This window comes from Oryctolagus cuniculus, chromosome 11, assembly GCF_964237555.1.
Source record: "Oryctolagus cuniculus chromosome 11, mOryCun1.1, whole genome shotgun sequence".
NCBI classification, from domain to species: Eukaryota; Metazoa; Chordata; class Mammalia; order Lagomorpha; family Leporidae; genus Oryctolagus; species Oryctolagus cuniculus.
The window spans coordinates 15,123,346-15,143,294 of NC_091442.1; the positions used below are offsets into that span (position 1 = coordinate 15,123,346).

General features: G+C 48.2%; 1 long non-coding RNA gene across 1 annotated transcript in view; it reads left to right on the forward strand.

Moving 5' to 3' along the window:
• LOC103352312 (uncharacterized) overlaps positions 1–13,133 on the forward strand; it is a 42,591-nt gene extending 29,458 nt beyond the window's left edge. Inside the window, exon 4 of the long non-coding RNA XR_011379878.1 lies at positions 11,996–13,133. This is a non-coding gene — a long non-coding RNA (uncharacterized lncRNA). The remainder of the gene's footprint in view (positions 1–11,995) is intronic.
• The last annotated feature ends 6,816 nt before the right edge of the window (positions 13,134–19,949 follow it).

Here is a 19,949-nt window from a genome sequence, read left to right on the forward strand (position 1 = left end):
CTGGCTCCTGGCTTTGGTCTGGTCCGGTGCTGGCCATTGTGGCCATTTGGGGAGTGAACCAGCAGATAGAAGATCTCCCCCTGCCCCGTATCTCTGATTCTATAAATAAATAAATGAGTAAATATTAATATAAAAAGTAGATGAAACATTTCCTCAGTGAAAAATAGAGGGGCTGGTGCTATGGTGCAGTGGGCTAATGCCCTGGCCTGAAGTGCCAGCATCCCATATGGGCACCGGTTCTAGTCCTGACTGCTCCTCTTCCAGTCCAGCTCTCTGCTACGGCCTGGGAGAGCAGTGGAAGATGGCCCAAGTGCTTGGGCCCCTGCACCTGCATGGGAGACCCAGAGGAAGCTCCTGGCTCCTGGCTTTGGAATGGCGCAGCTCCAGCTGTTTCGACCAATTGGGGAGTGAACCATCGAATGGAAGACCTCTCTCTCTCTCTGTGTGTGTGTGTGTGTGTGTGTGTGTGTGTAGCTCTGATTTTCAAGTAAATAAATCTTTAAAAAAAAAAACAAAAAGAAAATAAATAGAACAAGACTAAATTAACCCCACTAAACCATCGAATGGAAGACCTCTCTCTCTCTCTCTCTCTCTCTCTCTCTCTGTGTGTGTAGCTCTGATTTTCAAGTAAATAAATAAATCTTTAAAAAAAAAAACAAAAAGAAAATAAATAGAACAAGACTAAATTAACCCATAGGTCCATTTTGGTCTGAGTTTAAAATGCTTGAAATGATATTTTAAGTTATATGACCCAGGGTTCAAGTTCCCTTTTTTTAAAAAAAAATCTTGAAAGAGTTCATCTTCCCTGTCAACTCTACCAAATTGGATATTATAAAATTGTACATTTTTCCACCCTAATGTGCAAGAGATAATGCTTCAGTGTTGTTGTTGTTGTTGTTGTTGTTGTTTTTGACAGGCATAGTGGACAGTGAGAGAGAGAGACAGAGAGAAAGGTTTTCCTTTTGCTGTTGGTTCACCCTCCAATGGCCGCCACAGCCGGCACACCGTGCTGATCCGATGGCAGGAGCCAGGTACTTATCCTGGTCTCCCATGGGGTGCAGGGCCCAAGCACTTGGGCCATCCTCCACTGCACTCCCGGGCCACAGCAGAGAGCTGGCCTGGAAGAGGGGCAACCGGGACAGAATCTGGTGCCCCGACCGGGACTAGAACCTGGTGTGCCGGCGCCGCTAGGTGGAGGATTAGCCTAGTGAGCTGCGGCGCCGGCCAGTGTTGTTTTAATTTGTATTTCATTGGATATCGGCAAGATTAAGCATCTTTCTATGTGGCAATTTAGGCACTGACAAATTTTATCTGATACTCATAATGTTTTTAAATAAAGAATTAATTTTAAATAAAGAATTAAATTCTCTTTATCCCTACACTTCTACTTTGAGGTAACCAATATTTTCTGTTGATTTTGTATCCTAAATCTTTCTGCAAATGCATTCAAATGTACATACACTTAGAGAGTTCTAGTAAGAAGACGCTGAGGCTAAGCAGACACCTATGGAAAAAGTGTGGCATGTGGGGAATTGCCAAGGAAGATGTCTCTACACAAGAATCCTATCAAAGGGTTAAGAAGAAGGCAAGACATGGCAAACAAAAAAATTTTTTTTGCATCAGAAAGAAAAGGACCAGCAACTTAGATGAAGAATATATTTCTGGAAACTGAGCCTATAAAACACTCAAAATTTGGGGCAAATCTACTTTCCACTCTCAGTGGGATGGAGAGAAGGTCAAAGATTCCAAAAATACAAAACAGGATGAAAAATGAGATCCTAAAGCAACAGATTGTGTTCACAAAATAATGGGCAGTACTAAGAAAAAACATTAAAGAAACAGCCAATGCTGTTCCCACTTGTTTTAAATGGTCTGGGAGGCAGTGGAGAAAGGATTCACACCTCACTGAAGAAACCCAAGCAGTGAGGCCAGGGTATACTCAAAGAAAAACCATGCAGATGATAGCGGAAAAGGAGAAAGGAGGGGAAAACCCATAGAGGAAAGAGGACAGAGACTCGTCTGACCCTGAAGAGACCGGAACAGATCGGAGCAACATGGGGACATAAAAGATCTTTCCTGGCAGGCGCTGTGGCTCAATAGGCTAATCCTCCACCTGCGGCGCCGGCACACCGGGTTCTAGTCCTGGTCGGGGTGCCGGATTCTGTCCCGGTTGCTCCTCTTCCAGGCCAGCTCTCTGCTGTGGCCCGGGAGGGCAGTGGAGGATGGCCCAAGTGCTTGGGCCCTGCACCCCATGGGAGACCAGAAGAAGCATCTGGCTCCTGGCTTCAAATCAGCACAGTGTGCTAGCCGCAGCGGCCATTTGGGGGGGTGAACCAACAGAAGGAAGACCTTTCTCTCTGTCTCTCTCTCCCACTGTCTAACTCTGCCTGTCAAATAAATAAATAAATAAATAAATAAAAGATCTTTCCTAATATGAGGCCATCAAGGACACAGGATTTGAGCGAACAATACCTGCACAGGAAACAGGTCCCTGAGGTGTTTCCTAATACAAGGCCATCAAGAAGACAGCACTGAGCAAATTCGAGAAAATTCCTTCATTTTGCGTATAAATAAAATTACCTACGAAGACACCTCCAGACATTGACCTTTCTACTGTGCAGTCACTGCCAGAGGCCATGAGAGCTTTTGGAGGAATAATGAGAATATGGTCTCGGAATCCTGAGCCCAAAGTGCCGGTCACCTGCGAGGGACAGGAGCGCTTGAGGAAGGGGCCCCCTCAGTGCTCCTTCTGAACAAGTAGATGCTTCTGAACATGAAAGCCGTGTCCTGGAAGAACTGGAGTGGAACCAAAGCCATCCAGACCCCATCACGGAAGCAGCACTCAGTGACGGTGAGACACAGACGTGCGTTAAACATATGAAGTTCCATGACAAATAAAGGCACATAACACAAATGCTAACCGTAACACAGACGTGCGTTAAACATGAAGTTCCATGACAAATAAAGGCACATAACACAAATGCTAACCGTAACTTCCTTACAACGCGCCAGGCTAAACATTCAGGATGCACAACTCTGCTCGGTGGCTTTGGAGTGGAGACTGACAGAGGCGATGCTGTGGCTGGAATTGTTCTCGGCAGAGCTCACGCTGGAGTTCGGTCCCCAGGGTGGGGCAGGAGGAGTGGGGAGCAACCCAGCTGGGGTGTGCGCAGGCAGGGCCACTTGGTGGCAGTGAAGGTTACGTGAGGCCGTGAGGGTGTGGCCCTCCTCCACCAGGACTGCGGCTTTGCAGGAAAGGCAGAGACCAGGCCAGGACATTCCCCGTGGCCACGCGACGCCTGCACTGCCACACGGCAAGCAGGCCCTCACCAGACAGACACCTGATCTTGAATTTTTGGCCTTCAGAACCATGAGCCAAATCGACCTGTAGGACTCATAAATCCCTCAGTCATGGTATTCAGTTACACCAGCTAAGACAGGAGGAAGGAGAGGGAGGAAGAATGTGCAAACCCCTTATCCGTAAAGGGACACACAGAAGCTAGGATTAATCAAGTTATTCAATTATTAATAGATCAGAAAGCAGACTCCACGTAGTCAATATAAACAGTGCAACACAAGACACAACTAAGACTGCAGTGAATCACTCACTCACACATGCAATAACCTCACAAAATTTTTTGACAAATGAAATTATTCTGACAATAAACGAAAATGGGATAAAAATATGTTCTTTGAAATTTACTTTTATGCTTGTGACACATGCACCCCATATCACAGCACCTGGGATCAAGTCCCACCTCTACTTCCAACCCAGGTTCCTGCTAATATTCATACTGGGAGGCAGCAGGTGATGGTTCAAATACTTGGGTCCCTGCCACCTACATGGGAGACCTAGATGGAGTTCAAGGCTCCTGGCTATAGCCTGGCCCGGCCCTAGTTGTTACAGGTATTGGGGAGTGAGCCAGAAGATGAAGGATCTCTCCATCTCTCTCTCTCTCTCTCTCTCTCTAGTTATCTCTGTCTCTGCCTTTCAAATAGATAAACAAATAAAATTTTTTTTAAAAACTCAGAAATCTACTGTCATTTAAATAGTTTTAATGCATAATGAAAGTTTTCATGGATTTTTTTAAAACATGCAGAATTCAAAATAAAAGAACAAAGCACAAAATGGAAGACCACAAGCCCTACTGTGAACACCTACACAAAATAAGAATTAAATGTTAACAAATAAGCTAAATAGTATATTTACAGAAGAAATGTGAGATCGAGCAAGAACTATTAAGAATTTGATAAGCTGTTAATGTAAGAGAAAAGATCTCAATAAATGCCTAAAAACAACTTTTTGAAAGTAATAGCTGGGGCCAGTTCCGTGGCACAGTAGGTTAATCCTCCACCTGCAGTGCCGGCTTCCCATATGGGCACCAGTTCTAGTCCCGGCTGCTCCTCTTCCAATCCAGCTCTCTGCTATGGCCTGGGAAAGCAGTAGAATATGGCCCAAGTCCTTGGGTCCTGGCACCTGTGCAGGAGACTGGGAAGAAACACCTGGCTCCTGGCTTCAGATTGGCGCAGCTCTGGCCATTGCCTCCATTTGGGGAGTGAACCAACAGAAGGAAGACCTCCCTCTCATTGTCTGTAACTCTACCTCTCAAATAAATAAATAAATTTTTAAAATTTTTCATTTAATAAATATAAATTTCCTAAAATTTTTTAAAAAAGAAAGCTATTCTTTAAAATGTTATCTAATTATTTACTTTGAGAGAGACAGACAAACACAGAGACACAGAGAGCCTCCAAACACTGGTTCACTCCCCAAATGCCCATTATAGCCAGGGCTGGACTGGGCTGGGCCCAAAGCCAGGAGCTTGGAACACAGTTCAGGTCTACTATGTGAGTGGCAGGAAGCCAGCTACTTGAATCATCACCACTGTCTCCCAGGGTCTGCATGGGTAGCAGGACAGGATCAGGAGCCAGGATCTGTTCCTGACATCTATTCCTGGTAACAATGTTTCATAAAACAAGATTTTTTTTTTTTTTAGAAAAAAGTTGGGGGGGGGGATTCAACAAGTTTATAGAAAGTATGTATTACTAAACTACTATGCATGGATTTCAAAAATTTTGCACCAAAATAAATTTATACTTTGATTTCATTTCTCGTGAACCTTTTGTTGTACCCTCTTATTTCTGTAACAGAAAAAGACTTTGGCCGGCGCCGTGGCTCAATAAGCTAATCCTCCGCCTTGTGGCGCTGGCACACCGGGTTCTAGTCCCGGTCAGGGCGCCGGATTCTGTCCCAGTTGCCCCTCTTCCAGGCCAGCTCTCTGCTGTGGCCCAGGAGTACAGTGGAGGATGGCCCAAGTGCTTGGGCCCTGCACCCCATGGGAGACCAGGAGAAGCACCTGGCTCCTGCCTTTGGATCAGCGCAGTGCGCCAGCCGCAGCACACCGGCCGCGGCGGCCATTGGAGGGTGAACCAACGGCAAAAGGAAGACCTTTCTCTCTGTCTCTCTCTCTCACTGTCCACTCTGCCTGTCAAAAGAAAAAAAAAAAGACTTTGCATTGATGTCAAGTAACTGTTGACATCATCATAAAGACACTCACAAGCATGCACCTTAAACCAGAGATAAGACAAAGGAGATTGGTGTTGTTACGGCTTTCCTTTAAAAAGATTTATTTATTTATTTGAAAGGCAGAGTTACCAAAAGAGAGGAAGAGACAGAGAGAGAGATCTTCCACCTGCTGGTTCACTCCCCAAAAAGCTACAGCCACTGAGGATGGGCCAGGTTGAAGCCAGGAGCTTCTTCTGGGTCTCCCATGTGGGTTCAGGGGCCCAAGCGCATGGACCACCTTCCATGCTTTCCCAGGCCATTAGCAGGGAGCTGGAATGGAAGCGGAGCAGCTGGGACTTGCATTGGTGCCCATATAGGATGCTGGTGCTACAGGTGACAGCTTAACCTGCTGTGTCACACAGTGGCCCAGTGTTATGGCTTTAGAACTCATTTCTGGAAATGTTACCTAACCCACTGGGTATGAGAATGACATAACAGGTGCAAATATTAAGAAAAGAACCAAAATGATCAATATTTGCCATCTTATAATTTTCTATGTAGAAAAAAAGCCAAAAAATCTATTAAAAATGTGCTATAAATAATATATTCATTCAGTAAGGTGGTGATTGGGAAATAAATACACTAAAGTTAAGCATTTTCTTAGATTTCAAAAAAAGGCCAGCTAGAAAATATAGCAGATTATAACAATTTTATTTGTACTAGCAATGAAAATCAAAAATATTTAAGAACAAGCTTTTTTTTTAAGATTTATTTTATTTATTTGAAAGAGTTACAGAGAGAGGTAGAGACAGAGAGAGAGGTCTTCCACTGCTGGTTCACTCCCCAAATGGCCACAATGTCCGGAGCTGAGCCGATCCGAAGCCAGGAGCCAGGAGCTTCCTCTGTGTCTCCCACATGGGTGTAGGGGCCCAAGGACTTGGGCCATCTTCTACTGCTTTCCATAGCAGAGAGCTGTATCGAGAGAGGAGCAGCCGGGACTAGAACCGGCGCCCATATGGGATCCTGGTGCTTCAGGCCAGGGCTTTAACCCACTACACCACGGCGCCCGCCCCTAAGAACATACTTTTAAAACACGCATGATCTATATTAGAAAGAACTATTTATCTCACCTAAGATATTGAACAGAAAGAAAGAGAAAAATGGCAATGTTGGGCAAAAACATACCATTCGGGTCAATTTTGGAAGATACTTTGGTGATGTTTATCAAAATGGCAAAAACACCTTCCTTTTTATGCAGCAAGCTACTCCAGGGCTCTCCAGAAATTCTACAAGACACAAACTCAATGTCTGCAGAGTGACTTGAAATTTGGCCTAACAGGGTGAGTGGCAGTGCAGTTTCCAAACTTATCCAAGTTTATCAAATTTGCAAATTATCAAGTAAGCACCTTAAAAAGTGTTTGCCCTTTGAACTGGCAATTCCATCTATGCTTGGGAATCTACTCCTTGGGAAATATTCACGGTCATACTCAGAATAAGCTTCTGGGAAATTAAATGCAGTGATATCCATACAAATGGAAACAGTGTAAACATTTAGCAGGGATATTTCGCTATTTGTGATTCTACTACAACAGAAAACAATCGTGTTACAGACTTGTGGTTGGTTAATTCAGCCCCCAACCACAGCAGCTGCTGGCAGGGACCCCCCACCCCCACCCCGCTGTGACCCCAGGGCCCTAACCACACCCCAGCTCTGATCTAACTTTTGATTGCCCTCATCATCTCCACGTCTTTGCCCAAGGGCTTCCCCCACCCCCCAGCCCCCACCCCACCCTCAGCCCCCCCATGCTCAGAGCAACTCTCCCACCCCTGCAGCCCATCTGAGTGCTGGGGACCTAAGGATCCAGGAACAGCCTTTGAGTTGGTGCATGGACAGCCACAGCTCCCACAGTTCACCAGTGGGGTTGACCTCCAGTTGCCCACCATGCTAACAAGCTTGTCTTCCTTCCCTTCCCTGTGTCACTGTCCTACCCACTTCCTGCCGCTCCTGGAATCATCTTCCAAGTAAACCTTGTACTCTTGGATCCTTGACTGGGGGAGGGGCAGGTCCTGCTTTTCAGCAACCAAAAGTAAGATCACCCACACTCCCCACTCCCCACCCCCACCTCCTCCCCCTCTCTGCTGTGGACCTTGCTTTGTATTTTGTCAAATAAAAAAGGTTCCTTGTGTTTGTGTGCATTAACTCCTTCCATACTCACGATTATTTCAGGAGGCTGGAGCTGTTTGTAGCGTATCGTCTGAAATGAGGAAATGTGGCGTAGAACAGCTGTGTGCTTTGTCCAGCACCACACAGCTGGTCCAGAGCAGTGATGGGCTGACTTCAGGGTCTGTGCTCCTCCCCACCCCTGTGTACCAGGCAGGGCAGCCCCCAGCATCAGGTGGCACAGCCCAGGCCATGGTCAGCGATGCCACCGGTGACCCAGTCAGATGCACAAGCCTTGTTCCTCTCAGTCAGTTCTCACAGCAATTTATGAATTAAGTATTAACTGTTCCCATTTTAGAGATGAGAAAACCAAGGACCTGAGAATCAATAAACTTGTCTAAGATCACACATGGTGCACACCAGGTCTTAGGTGGCTCTGGCTTCCTGGCGGACACCCAAAGAAGATTGAGTGAATGAAAGAATGAACAGATAAACGCAGAAAATTCTCTGCCCATTCAGTGTGATATAGGAGTAGGACAGGCTGGGGGGAGGAGCCGAGCAAGCTGTGGAATAGGAGTGGGCAGAGACAGGGGCTGGGGCTCAGGCACGAAGGGCAGAGGTGACTATGACAGCCGAGGGGTGTGGGGTAGAGGAGGCTGCTTTCCCTGCTCTGACTCAGACACCCCAAAACAGAGCGGGGCCCTCGGTCACGTAGTGACTTTGGAATCCTGTGTGTGAGGGGTCCCCATCTCTGCGTGTGACCCTAGCCAAGCCAATTGCCCCCTCTGACCTTGGTTCTCCCTTTGTGAACTAGCAGGGACTGTCCCCAGCCCTGAGGCTGCCGTGAGGACAGTCCATGGTCAGGTGCGAAGTCATCTGGCAGTAGCACCAGCTGCTGTAGCCCAGTGTGCAGGCAGGTGGTGAGGCTCGTGCAGGTTCAGGGTAGGCACTCTGAAAGGAGCCGTATGGTCCTTGAGCTGCACCCTTTGGATAAACCTGGGTGTGCCCCAGTTTCTCCACCTGTAACATGTGATCCCAAATTCCTCCAACTCTAATCTTCGGAATCTCGGTATTCATGGCCACAGCAGCTAAAGGAAGAGCGGAGAGCCTTCTGACCATGGGCCCCCCGAGGTGAGCCACAGGGACAGGGCGTGCACTGCCTAGCGTCACTCACAGCACGTCAGGATACCAGCTCCAACTCTCCAGTTCCCAGATCCAGCCTCGATCTCTGGACCCCAAGAAAAGGAAAGACCACCAGACTTGGGCTCAGCCCTGGGTCTGCCACCTGCATCTGTGGCTCTGGGCAAATCACTGACGGCTCTGATCAGTTCCTCCTCTCTGGACTGGGAAGAACAACCTCATGTTTCTTAGAAGAACATGTGGGAAACATTTCTGGGATTTCCCAAACAATTTACATAAAGCATAAACCACAAAGATTTGACTGCATTAAAACTTAATGTCCCGGGGCCAGCGCTGTGGCACAGTGGGTTAACGCCCTGGCCTGAAGTGCTGGTATCCCATATGGACACCGGTTCGAGACCTGGCTGCTCCACTTCCGATCCAGCTCTCTGCTTCGGCCTGGGAAAGCAGTAGAGGATGGCCCAAGTCCTTGGGCCCCTGCACCCGTGTGGGAGACCTGGAGGAAGCTCCTGGCTCATGGCTTCGGATTGGCACAGCTCTGGCTGTTGCGGCCAAATGGGGAGTGAACCAGCAGATGGAAGACTTCTCTCTCTCCCTCTGCCTCTCCTCTCTCTCTGTGTAACTCTTTCAAATAAATAAATAAATCTTAAAAAAAAAAAAAAACTTAATGTCCCTATAACCAAAAAGTACCAAAACTAAAATTAAGAGAGAGGCTGAGGTTGGGAGAAAATATTTACAATGCATATAACTGACAAGGAATTCATATCTGCCACTGAAAAATGAATTCCTCTAATCCAATGAAAGAGGGGGAATGAGAGAAAACTAGCAAGAGGCATCCACAGACCAAACTCTCCAGGTCACAAACACGTGAAAGCAGGCTCAGCTTCCCTGGGGCCAGCGACATGCACACTGAAATGATCGGCAGACGACTTCAAACACAGCAGATGGGGAAAAATCTACCACTACCGCAGGTGCACAGGAATAGGAAACAGGTGCTCACGTGCTCTGGGATGGGACTGCTGGTGCGCTCAACTTGGAGAACAATTTGGCAATAAAAGTCTCACTGGTTGGGACCTGTCTTGTGGTTTTATGCTCCTTTCAGATGAATACCCTCGGATAATTCTTATGCACAGGCTCAAGAATATTCATGGCACCTGATCTTAGGAAGAAAAATGGGAACCAGCCTCAATGCCTCTCAATAGAGGATTGGATAAGCAGAGTTTAAAAACACTTGCAGGGCCAGTGCTGTGGTGTGGTGGGTAAAGCTGCTACCTGCAGTGCTGGCATCCCAAATGGGCACTGGTTCAAGTCCTGGCTGCTCCACTTCTGATCCAGCTCTCTGCTGTGGCCTGGGAAAGCAGTAGAAGATGACTCAAGTCCTTGGGCTCCTGCACTTGTGTGGGAGACCTGGAAGAAGCTCCTGGCTCCTGGCTTCGGATCTACCCAGCTCCAGCCATTGCAGCCATCTGGGGAGTGAACCAGGGGATGAAAGACCTCTCTCTCTCTCTCTCTTTCTCTCTCTCTCTCTCTCTCTCTCTCTCTCTTTTTCTCTCTGCCTCTACTTCTCTGTAACTCTGCCTTTCAAATAAATAAATAAATCTTAAAAAAACCACTCTTACATGAGGACACTCTTATGACAAATGAATTAGATCTGTTTGTAAAAAGGCAAGTGGATCTTAAAAGCATGTGTTGAAGAAGCATATGTTGCAAAAGGACACACACCATATGATCTATTTTTCATGGAAAAAGCAAATGCCTACCAAACAAGATTGTATGTTATTTGCATTCATACACAATGTAGTAAAAGTTTAAAACAAGGGTAAGACAGGCTGCCCTTCAAATATGGGTAATTACCAGTGGTTATCTTTGGGGATTGGTTTGAGAAAGATTCCAATGATACCTGTAAGGATTCACTTCTTTTTTTTTTTTAATATTTTATTTATTTATTTGAGAGGTAGAGTTATAGACAGTGAGAGAGGAGACAGAGAGGTCTTCCATTCACTGGTTCACTCCCTAAATGGCCACAACAGCTGGAGCTGGGTTGATCTGAAGCCAAGAGCCAGGAGCCAGGAGCTTCTTCCGGGTCTCTCATATAGGTGCAGGGGCCCAAGGACTTGGGCCATCCTCCACTGCTTTCCCAGGCCATAGCAGAGAGCTGGATCAGAAGTGGAGCAGCCGGGACTAGAATCTGTGCCTATATGGGATGCTGGTGCCACAGGCAGAGGATTAACCTACTGTGCCACAGTGCCAGCCCCAAGATTCACTTCTTTAAAAGCATTTTATTGGGAAGTGAGTGCTTAGCCTAGTGGTTAAGATGCCACTTCGTGTATCAGAGAGCAGATTGAGTTCTGGCTCTGGCTCCTGACTCCACCTTCCTGGTACAGCAGATCCTGGGAGGCAGCAGTGATGGCTCAGGTAATTGGTCTCTGCCACCCATACGGGAGAGCTGGATTGCATGTCCACCTCCCAGCTTCCACCCAAGCCCAGCCCTGGCCATTGCAGGCATTTGGGGAGTGAACCAGCAAATGAGAACATCTATTTAGTTGTCTCTTTCTGTCTCGCTGATCTCAAAGGAATGTTTCTTTAATTAAGAATTTTAATTTTATCTGTTTATTAGAGAGATTAGATGAAGGGAGGGAAGGGAAGCGAGAGAGTGAAAAGTGAGGACAAACCAAAACAAATACAGCAAAGCAAACCTTATCTTGGTGATAGACTTATAAGCATTATTTTGCAATACTAATTTCTGTACTTTCTTGGCTGGCTGTAATATATCTGAGTTTAAAATAAAAATTATCTAGGAGATGGAAGTGTCCTGTGTCTCCACTTTGGCATGGTTGTATGAACATGGATCTGTCAAAACTCATTGACCTGGACACCTAGCATGGGTGCATTTTATCGCACACGGATCATAGAGAACAACCCAGGGAGATGCCCACTGCGGACTCCCAGCTCCCCTACGGCTCCTGGTTCCAGAGGGATAGAGGGAGGGGAAAGAAGCCAGATTCTGTGCCAGTCTTGAGGGTCTGTGCTCCCTGTGCTTTGTAGGCAAGAGGGGATCAAGCCCTCCTCCCAGGGCTTGCAGAGTCTAATTTTAGAGCTTTGGGGAGAGGGGGAAGAGCCGACTCTGCTTCTACAATGAGTTCATCATGTTCTTGGCACCTCAATGTTCTCTCCATTTAATTTTTCAGAAGCACCGACAAATCAGAAAAGAAGTCTGCCCCGAAATTGCTCTCTGGATGAACGTGACATTGCAGCCCAGTGGCAGTCACTGGAGGAGCTGATGTGTTTGCGACGCACAGCCTCAGCTCGCCGCCCGGGTTCTCAAGCAACGCGCACACTTGCAAGGAGGAGCAGTCGCCTGGATGGAAAAATACAGCACAGCAGACAGGCTCCCAGCAAGGCGAGGGAGGCGGGAGGAAGGCAGAGAGGACAGGCAGGCTGGCCAATGTGTCACAGGCTTCCTGTGGGCCACGCCCACTGTCTCGCCCCGCCCTCGAAAACAGCTGGCTACCCCAGTTTTAGAGATGGGGACGCGGACTAGCAAGGGGGGAGGGGGTGTTAATCTGCCACGAATGCAAAGCCAAGGAGTAAGGAAGTGGGGTTGGACCCGATCTGTTGGATGTCAAATTCCTTGTCTATCATCCCACAGCGGGGAGAAGGAGCTCAGGGAGTGTTTCTCTTCCTTTCTCTTCCTTCCTGAGGAAATCCAGGCCGGGAGAGATCAGGCAACGGCTAAGGGGCGAGCCGTTCTGGGTGCAGAGCCAGGCCCGGCCGGGGTGGCTGCGTGGGAGAACACAGGATGGGGGCGTGGGCTTGTGTCTCGGCGCCTTCACCTGGAACCGAGGTGCTGGTGAGGAGCCGCAGAGGGGCTGCTGGGTTTCGATCATGAAGCCCTGGGACCGCGTTCTGCAGGTGGTTGAGGCTCCGTCTCCCATATAAGGGTGCCCCGCGCAAGTTGCTGACTCCAGCTTCCTGCCACTGCACACCCCAGGAGGCAGCAGTGGTGGCTCCTTCTCCCTGTGGGAGACAGGGATTGAGTTCCTGGGTCTAGATTTGGCCCCAACCTGCACTCATCTGGGAGGTGGACCAGTGATAGATTTTCTCTTTCTTTCTTTCTTTCTCTCTCTCTCTCTCTCTCTCTGTCTCACAAAATAAATTTCTTAAATGTTAAAAAAAAAAAAAGTCTGCAGACAAGTGTGCTCTGGTTTCTATATGGTTTGTCCCCAAAACTCATGCAGGCACTTTGACCCCTTGATCCTATGTTAACCGTGAGAAGAGGGTGGAGACTGTATCTGATTGTAATGCTTGGAAGTGGGGCTTTTGAGAAGTGGGTGGAGCTCCCAGCTCCCAGCTTCAGCCTGGCCCAGCCCCGGCTGCTGCAGGAACTCAGGGAGTGAACCAGTGGACCAGTCCCCACTCTTCTCTCCCTCTTCTCTCTCTCTCTAAAAAAAGTAACTACTTTTAGGGGCCGGCGCCGTGGCTCACTTGGTTAATCCTCTGCCTGTGGCACCGGCATCCCATATGGGTGCTGGGTTCTAGTCCCGTTTGCTCTCTGCTGTGGCCCGGGAGGGCAGTGGAGGATGGCCCAAGTGCTTGGGCCCCTGTACCCACGTGGGAGACCAGGAGAAGCACCTGGCTCCTGGCTTCAATCAGTGTAGTGCCGGCTGTTGCGGCCATTTGGGGAGTGAACCAACAGAAGGAAGACCTTTCTCTCTGTCTCTCTCTCTCACTGTCTATAACTGTACCTGTCAAATAAATAAATTTTTAAAAAAGTAACTAATTTTAAAAAAGAAAGGATGCCGTCCCTGCAGGTCAAGCCAATGGGGCCTGCCCCACCTGGGAATGTGAGGCTGCAGAGGAATGAGCCAGGACAAGCAGACTGCCTCAGGTTCTTTGTAATAGTAACGATGGCAGCCTTCTCTCCTCGGCACTACCTTGATGAAGGGGCCCCTCCCGCCCAGAGGGAGGGAAGGTTGTGCACTCAACCCTGCTGAGCCAGCTTCCTTCCATTTCTAGCAGGCAGGGGAGAAAACCACATGCATATGCATTGCACTCGTAACACCTGCTATTCCTGATGGTGAGTTTGTGGTTGCTTAACAGCGAGATACAAAATCTAATAATAAAAATTTAACACCCTGGATCATTGTTCTAATTAAGTTCAATTAAATATGCCCTTAGGTAGAGGTGGCAAGCGGTGTCTTGCAGAATCTAATTTCCCCAACAAACACACTTGCCGACTTACAACAAGGATAGGTTATTATTTCATTTGTGGAAAAGGAGTGCAGTGTAGCAGAAAAGACATAACATCAGAGCCGAACAGATCTAATCCACATCAACTCACCAGCCACGGCTGAGTGAAAACCACTATGAAACCTGCACAACGACACCGATCTCAACAGGCTGCTGGAGGTTAAATGAGATAATGCATGGGACAGAGAGAAGGTAACCACTGCCACTTCTGAATTAATTAAAGGAATGAGTGATCTTGTGAGGTTTCCTTTACAACTCCTGAAACATCCCAGGGAAGCTGATGAAATAAACATAGGCTCCCTACATGGCCCTCTCCCCAGATCAAACAGAAAAACAAGAAATGAAAATAAACTTAGAGTGATCAATAATATGATAGCAGTTCTGAAGCCAGGGCTGCTATGGTTTAAATGTGTGTGTCCCTCCTTTTGGCGTAGGTGGTGTAGTAAGAGTTGGGGCCAGGGCAATGCTGTGGCACAGGGGTTAAGTACCACCTGCAGTGCCAGCATCCCATGTGAGTGCTGGTTCCAGTCCCAGCTGCTCCATTTCTGATCCAGCTCCCTGCTTATGTTCCTGGGAAGGCAGTGGAGGATGGTCCAAGTACTTGGGCTGCTGCCACCCATGTGGTAGGCCCAGATGGAATTCCAGCCTCCAGCCTGGTCCAGCTCTGGTCATTGTGACCATGTGGGGAGTGAATGAGTACATGGAAGATCTCTCTCTCTCTCTAACTCTACCTTTCAAATAAATCTTTTTAAAAAACAGAGTTGGAGGCCAGCGACGTGGCTCAATAGGCTAATCTTCCGCCTTGCAGCGCTGGCACACAGGGTTCTAGTCCTGGTTGGGGCGCCGGATTCTGTCCCGGTTGCCCCTCTTCCAGGCCAGCTCTCTGCTGTGGCCCGGGAGTGCAGTGGAGGATGGCCCAAGTCCTTGGGCCCTGCACCCACATGGGAGACCAGGAAAAGCACCTGGCTCCTGGCTTCGGATCAGCGCGATGCGCCAGCCGTGGCAGCCATTGGAGGGTGAACCAACGGCAAAAAGGAAGACCTTTCTCTCTGTCTGTCTCTCTCACTGTCCACTCTGCCTGTCAAAAAAAAAAAAAAAAAATAGAGTTGGGGCCTTCAGCAGGTAACCCACGAGGGCTCTACCCTCATCAATGGGATTAATGCCCTCATAAAAGGGCTGGAGGGGACACTAGCCGGGCCCCCCCCTACACACACACTCATCTCTTCTCAGTACTCAGTACTCAGCCCTTCTGCTGCAAGGACACAGCAAGACCTCACCAGATATGGAATGCCCATGCCTTGATCTTGAACTTCCCAGCCTCAACAACTGCATGAAATAAACTTCTGTTCTTTATCAATTGCCCAGTCGCTGGCATTTCTGTTAGTAGCAGTACAAATGGACTAAGAATGGGTTGAATCTTGAGAAGTGTCTTCCTGAGAAGGAAAGTTCTGGGCAGGTTAGAAGTGGCCCTGAGCACTGATAGGCTGGTCCTCTCTACCACGCGAGGTGCTGATGACTGAAACCCATTGACCCCCTGACATCACCCGCTTGGTGGGGTGCAGCCAGGGACGGCACACAGCCCAAGAGCATGGCCAGGGATGTCAGCCTGGAACACTTCTCAATCTCATGACTGGCACTTTGGACCAGAGAACTCTGCATTGTCAGGGGCTGTCCTGTGCAGAGCGGGATGAGTGACAACACCCCTGGTTTCATACATAAGATGCCAGGAGCGCCCTTTCCCAGGTTGTAACAACCAAAGATGTCTCCAAGGTTGCCCCAGATGAGAACCACTGGTCCAGAAGACCCTCCCTTCCCCCAGAAAGTAGTGAGTAGGCCAAACCCAGATGAACCCCACTACTTGCCTCTAGCTGAGAAGCAGAACCCTCCCAAGGAGGTAACCACTGGAATACACTGACGACCAACAAAGCCATCAGAGGATGCTGTGGGAGCCGGGGGGGAGTACGGAAGGCCCTCTGGTCTCTCTCCCTAGCTGTGAGCAGACCGAGGAGCCAGCACCACCAGAATCCAGTCTCACAAGAAGGCAGAAGAGCGTAGCTGCACTGATGCCTGAAACTGATTGTTTTTACAGCAAAATGTGTCCTCGGGAGGTGGGGTCTGTCTGAAGCTGGGGACCACTTGAAACCGAGAGTGTCCCTGCCCACCACTCCCATTGGATGTGCCCCCCCAACAATGCGGGGTGATTCCCCAGCAGAGCGTTAAGCCACACACTACACAGAGGGTCATGAAAGTGTCACTTCTTACCACGGTGTCAGGGCCCCAGCACCCCCCACCACCACCACCTTCCAGGCAACAGGTGAACAGGCTTCAGATCCAAGACCAGAGGGCAACACTGCAGAGCCAGGTCAAAGGGGAAGGGAGATAGGATACTCCTGTCTTCTACGTCTGGGCAAACTACAGAGCAGGTACAATCACTGGAGCAACAGCAGCAACACCAAAATAACATCAAAGCCGTGGGAATTTTCAGCAACCAAGAAGAAAGGAAAGGAGAGGAGGGACTAGACCAGGCCAAGGATATAGACTCCATCTTAGAAAAAGACATGGCCTGGGGAACAGGGAAATGTTGCACATAAATGCATTGTGGTCTCAGGGCCAGCATCCCATGTGGGTGCCCATTCAAGTCCCAGCTGTTGCATTTCCAACTCAGCTCCCTGCTAATAACCTAGGAGAGCAGCAGAAGATGGTCCATGTTCTTGGGCCCCTGCCACTCATGTGGGAAACCTGCATAGAGTTCCTGGCCTCTGGCTTCAACCTGGCCCAGCCCCGGATGTTGCAAGCCATCTGTCCATTTCTCTCTCTTCCTCTGCAACACTGCCTTTCAAATAAATAAATAAATCTGCAGAAAACAATTTTTAAAAGTATCATGGTCTCGGCCGGCGCTGCGGCTCACTAGGCTAATCCTCCGCCTAGCGGCGCCGGCACACCGGGTTCTAGTCCCGGTTGGGGCGCCGGATTCTGTCCCGGTTGCCCTTCTTCCAGGCCAGCTCTCTGCTGTGGCCAGGGAGTGCAGTGGAGGATGGCCCAGGTGCTTGGGCCCTGCACCCCATGGGAGACCAGGAAAAGCACCTGGCTCCTGGCTCCTGCCATCGGATCAGCGCAGTGCGCCGGCCGCAGCGCGCTGGCCGCGGCGGCCATTGGAGGGTGAACCAACGGCAAAAGGAAGACCTTTCTCTCTGTCTCTCTCTCTCTCTCACTGTCCACTCTGCCTGTCCAAAAAAAAAAAAAAAAAAAGTATCATGGTCTCAGAGAAACTAGAGTTGGTATGATAATGTAGCAGAGTAAGTTTAGAAAGATGGCAGGGTCTTGGTAGGAAATGATGGCCAGAGTAACGCCGCTGTGTGTCCTTAAGGAGCTAAGAAACAGTGAGGACAGAACTGACACAGCAGAAACATAGGTCGGGAGCATTCAAGGCTCTGGAGAAATCACACAAGATGCCAAGAAAGGGTTGGTGAGTTGGAATCAACAGAGAAGATGACTGTTGTGGACAACAGACAACGACAAGTCCTTCCTTTGCATCTCCCAGTGATCAGCAACCACCACAGACCTTGAAGAGGAGATGGAAGGGTTCTGTACTCTGTGTGGTAATTTCTGAATCTAAGCATGCGTTCTAATGCCTACAACTGTACACTCTCCAAGTAAGACTGATTTTACTGTGTGGTCGTTTGAAAAATACAATCAAGGAGAAAAGGGTAGTGTTCAGAGAGCATTCGGAGAGAATTTTCTGAAATTAAAAAAAGTTCCTAAAATGTTAAATAAAATATTAAGAAAAAAATTATAGCATTGCACTAAATAACTACCATAATATATCTAAGGAGAGACTTGCACCAAGACTGCAAGGATGGTACACTATTAGAAAATTTATAATTTTGATTCACTGTAATAATGGGTGAAGAGAAAAGTGACAAGGTCGTTGCCTTAGATACCAAAGTAAAAGGTATTTTATAGACCTTCATTTCTAATTAAATGAAATATCCATGTCTAACGAAAAAAATTTTTAAATAGTTTTATAACGTTATGAAATATACAGATATTCAGAAGTTCATAAATTTCTAATAGACGAATAAGTCTCCAATAACCAATGCCTCTCTCAAAGGTTCAGGTGGAAGAGCACTTTGGGTAGAGCAGAGATGGGGTCAGGACATCCGCAGTCAATGAGAAAACAAGGAAATGCTCAAGGAATGGTGGTGTCCTATCAAAAGGACGCAGGCGCACCGGCTGCAGCAGCGCACGCGAACAGGGCACAGGAGCACCGGCTGCGGCAGTGCACACGAACAGGGCACAGGTGCACCCGCTGTGGCAGCGCACACAAACAGGGCACAGGAGCACCCGCTGTGGCGACACACACTAACAGGGCACAGGCGCACCGGCTGCGGCAGCGCACGCGAATGGGGCACAGGCGCACCGGCTGCAGCAGCGCATGGGAATAGGGCACAGGAGCCACTGCACCCTTGGAGAGGCTCCTACCAGCCAAATATGGGGCAACTTGAGCATCAAAATAAATAATGATGGAAATGGATTATAAGGTAAGTATCAATGTACACTTGATGATATAAATACATGCATATATTCAGGAAAAAGACAAGCTCTTGCTTGTGATAGGATACCAGCTAACAGGTGTGGGCAGAGTGATGAGAATGGAAAGTCAGCACTCGGCAACTCTCACCAAGGCGGCCGATCCAACAGAGCCGCCCAAAGGGACGTGGCGACTCTCAGGTGGGGAAACCCAGCAAGCACAGCAAGACCAGGTGGTTGGGGTTAACGTCTCCGGGGGGGGGCGAGTCACCATCCCACACACTGCAAGCACCAAGTGTCACTTCCACGGGCTTCCCACCCAGGAGGCGGAACCTGAGCCTGCACACAAGGAACTCCAGATGGATCTGGGTTGAAGTCGTGCTAGAAAAAGGAAGACCCACGCACCTCTAAAAGTATGAAGGATTCAAACGACAGGGGAGGAGGGAGGAACCTCAGAACTAAACACAAGCCATGTTCCTGGGGAAGATTCCAGACCAGAAGGGGAAAGACTCATTGTTGGCGCAGTTGGACTGTGGACTGGATGGAGGTGTTGGGACTGAAGTTGATTTCTTGATTTGGAGGGTTGTGGGGGGGTTATATACATCTTGAACTTGGTTTGAGGAAATCCACACAGCAGCATTTAGAGATGATGGGATGTCAGGTCTACAGGTTGCCCTGAGAATATTCCAAAAAGAATGAGAGAGAGAGAGAGAGAGAGAGAGAGAGAGAGAGAGAGAGAGAGAGAGAAGACAATGTGATAAAATGTTAACAGCTTGGGGATCTGGGCGAGACATATATGGGAGCTCTTTTGTATCATTCTAGCAACTTTTCTGTTAAAATGTTCAAAAGAACAAAACCCTCCATCAGAAGTGTTAGTAGAAGCAATTGTAGAAGCACCTATGGGATATTTAAATTAGGTTTGCTTTTTGCTGAATAAAGTGTGTTCTGCTCACTAAATAAAGCACCCAGGGTTAGTGAGAGAACAGGAGAAAACATTTGGCGGTGATGGGCTGCAGGTTGGTTCAAGTTACAGAAAGGGCGATTTGGCAGGATCTAACAAAACAGGCCCTCCTTTGAGACTAAAAATTGCATCGGGAAATATGTGAAGATGTCTACGCTATGAGGATGCTTGGTGCGGCATGGATATAAGCTTGAAACATTGCCTACAACCTAAGTACCCATCAGGGGGTGTTGAAAAACTCACCACATCCCTACGACTTGGTTCTCAGCTACCCTGAAACAACAAAGCATTGTCCAGTGGACAAAAGAGTGTATGTTTCTGAAAAGTAAATTCATGTATTACTAACTTGGTCATTCATCTTATAAATATGTATATATTAAACGCTGTTATGGGCTGGCGCC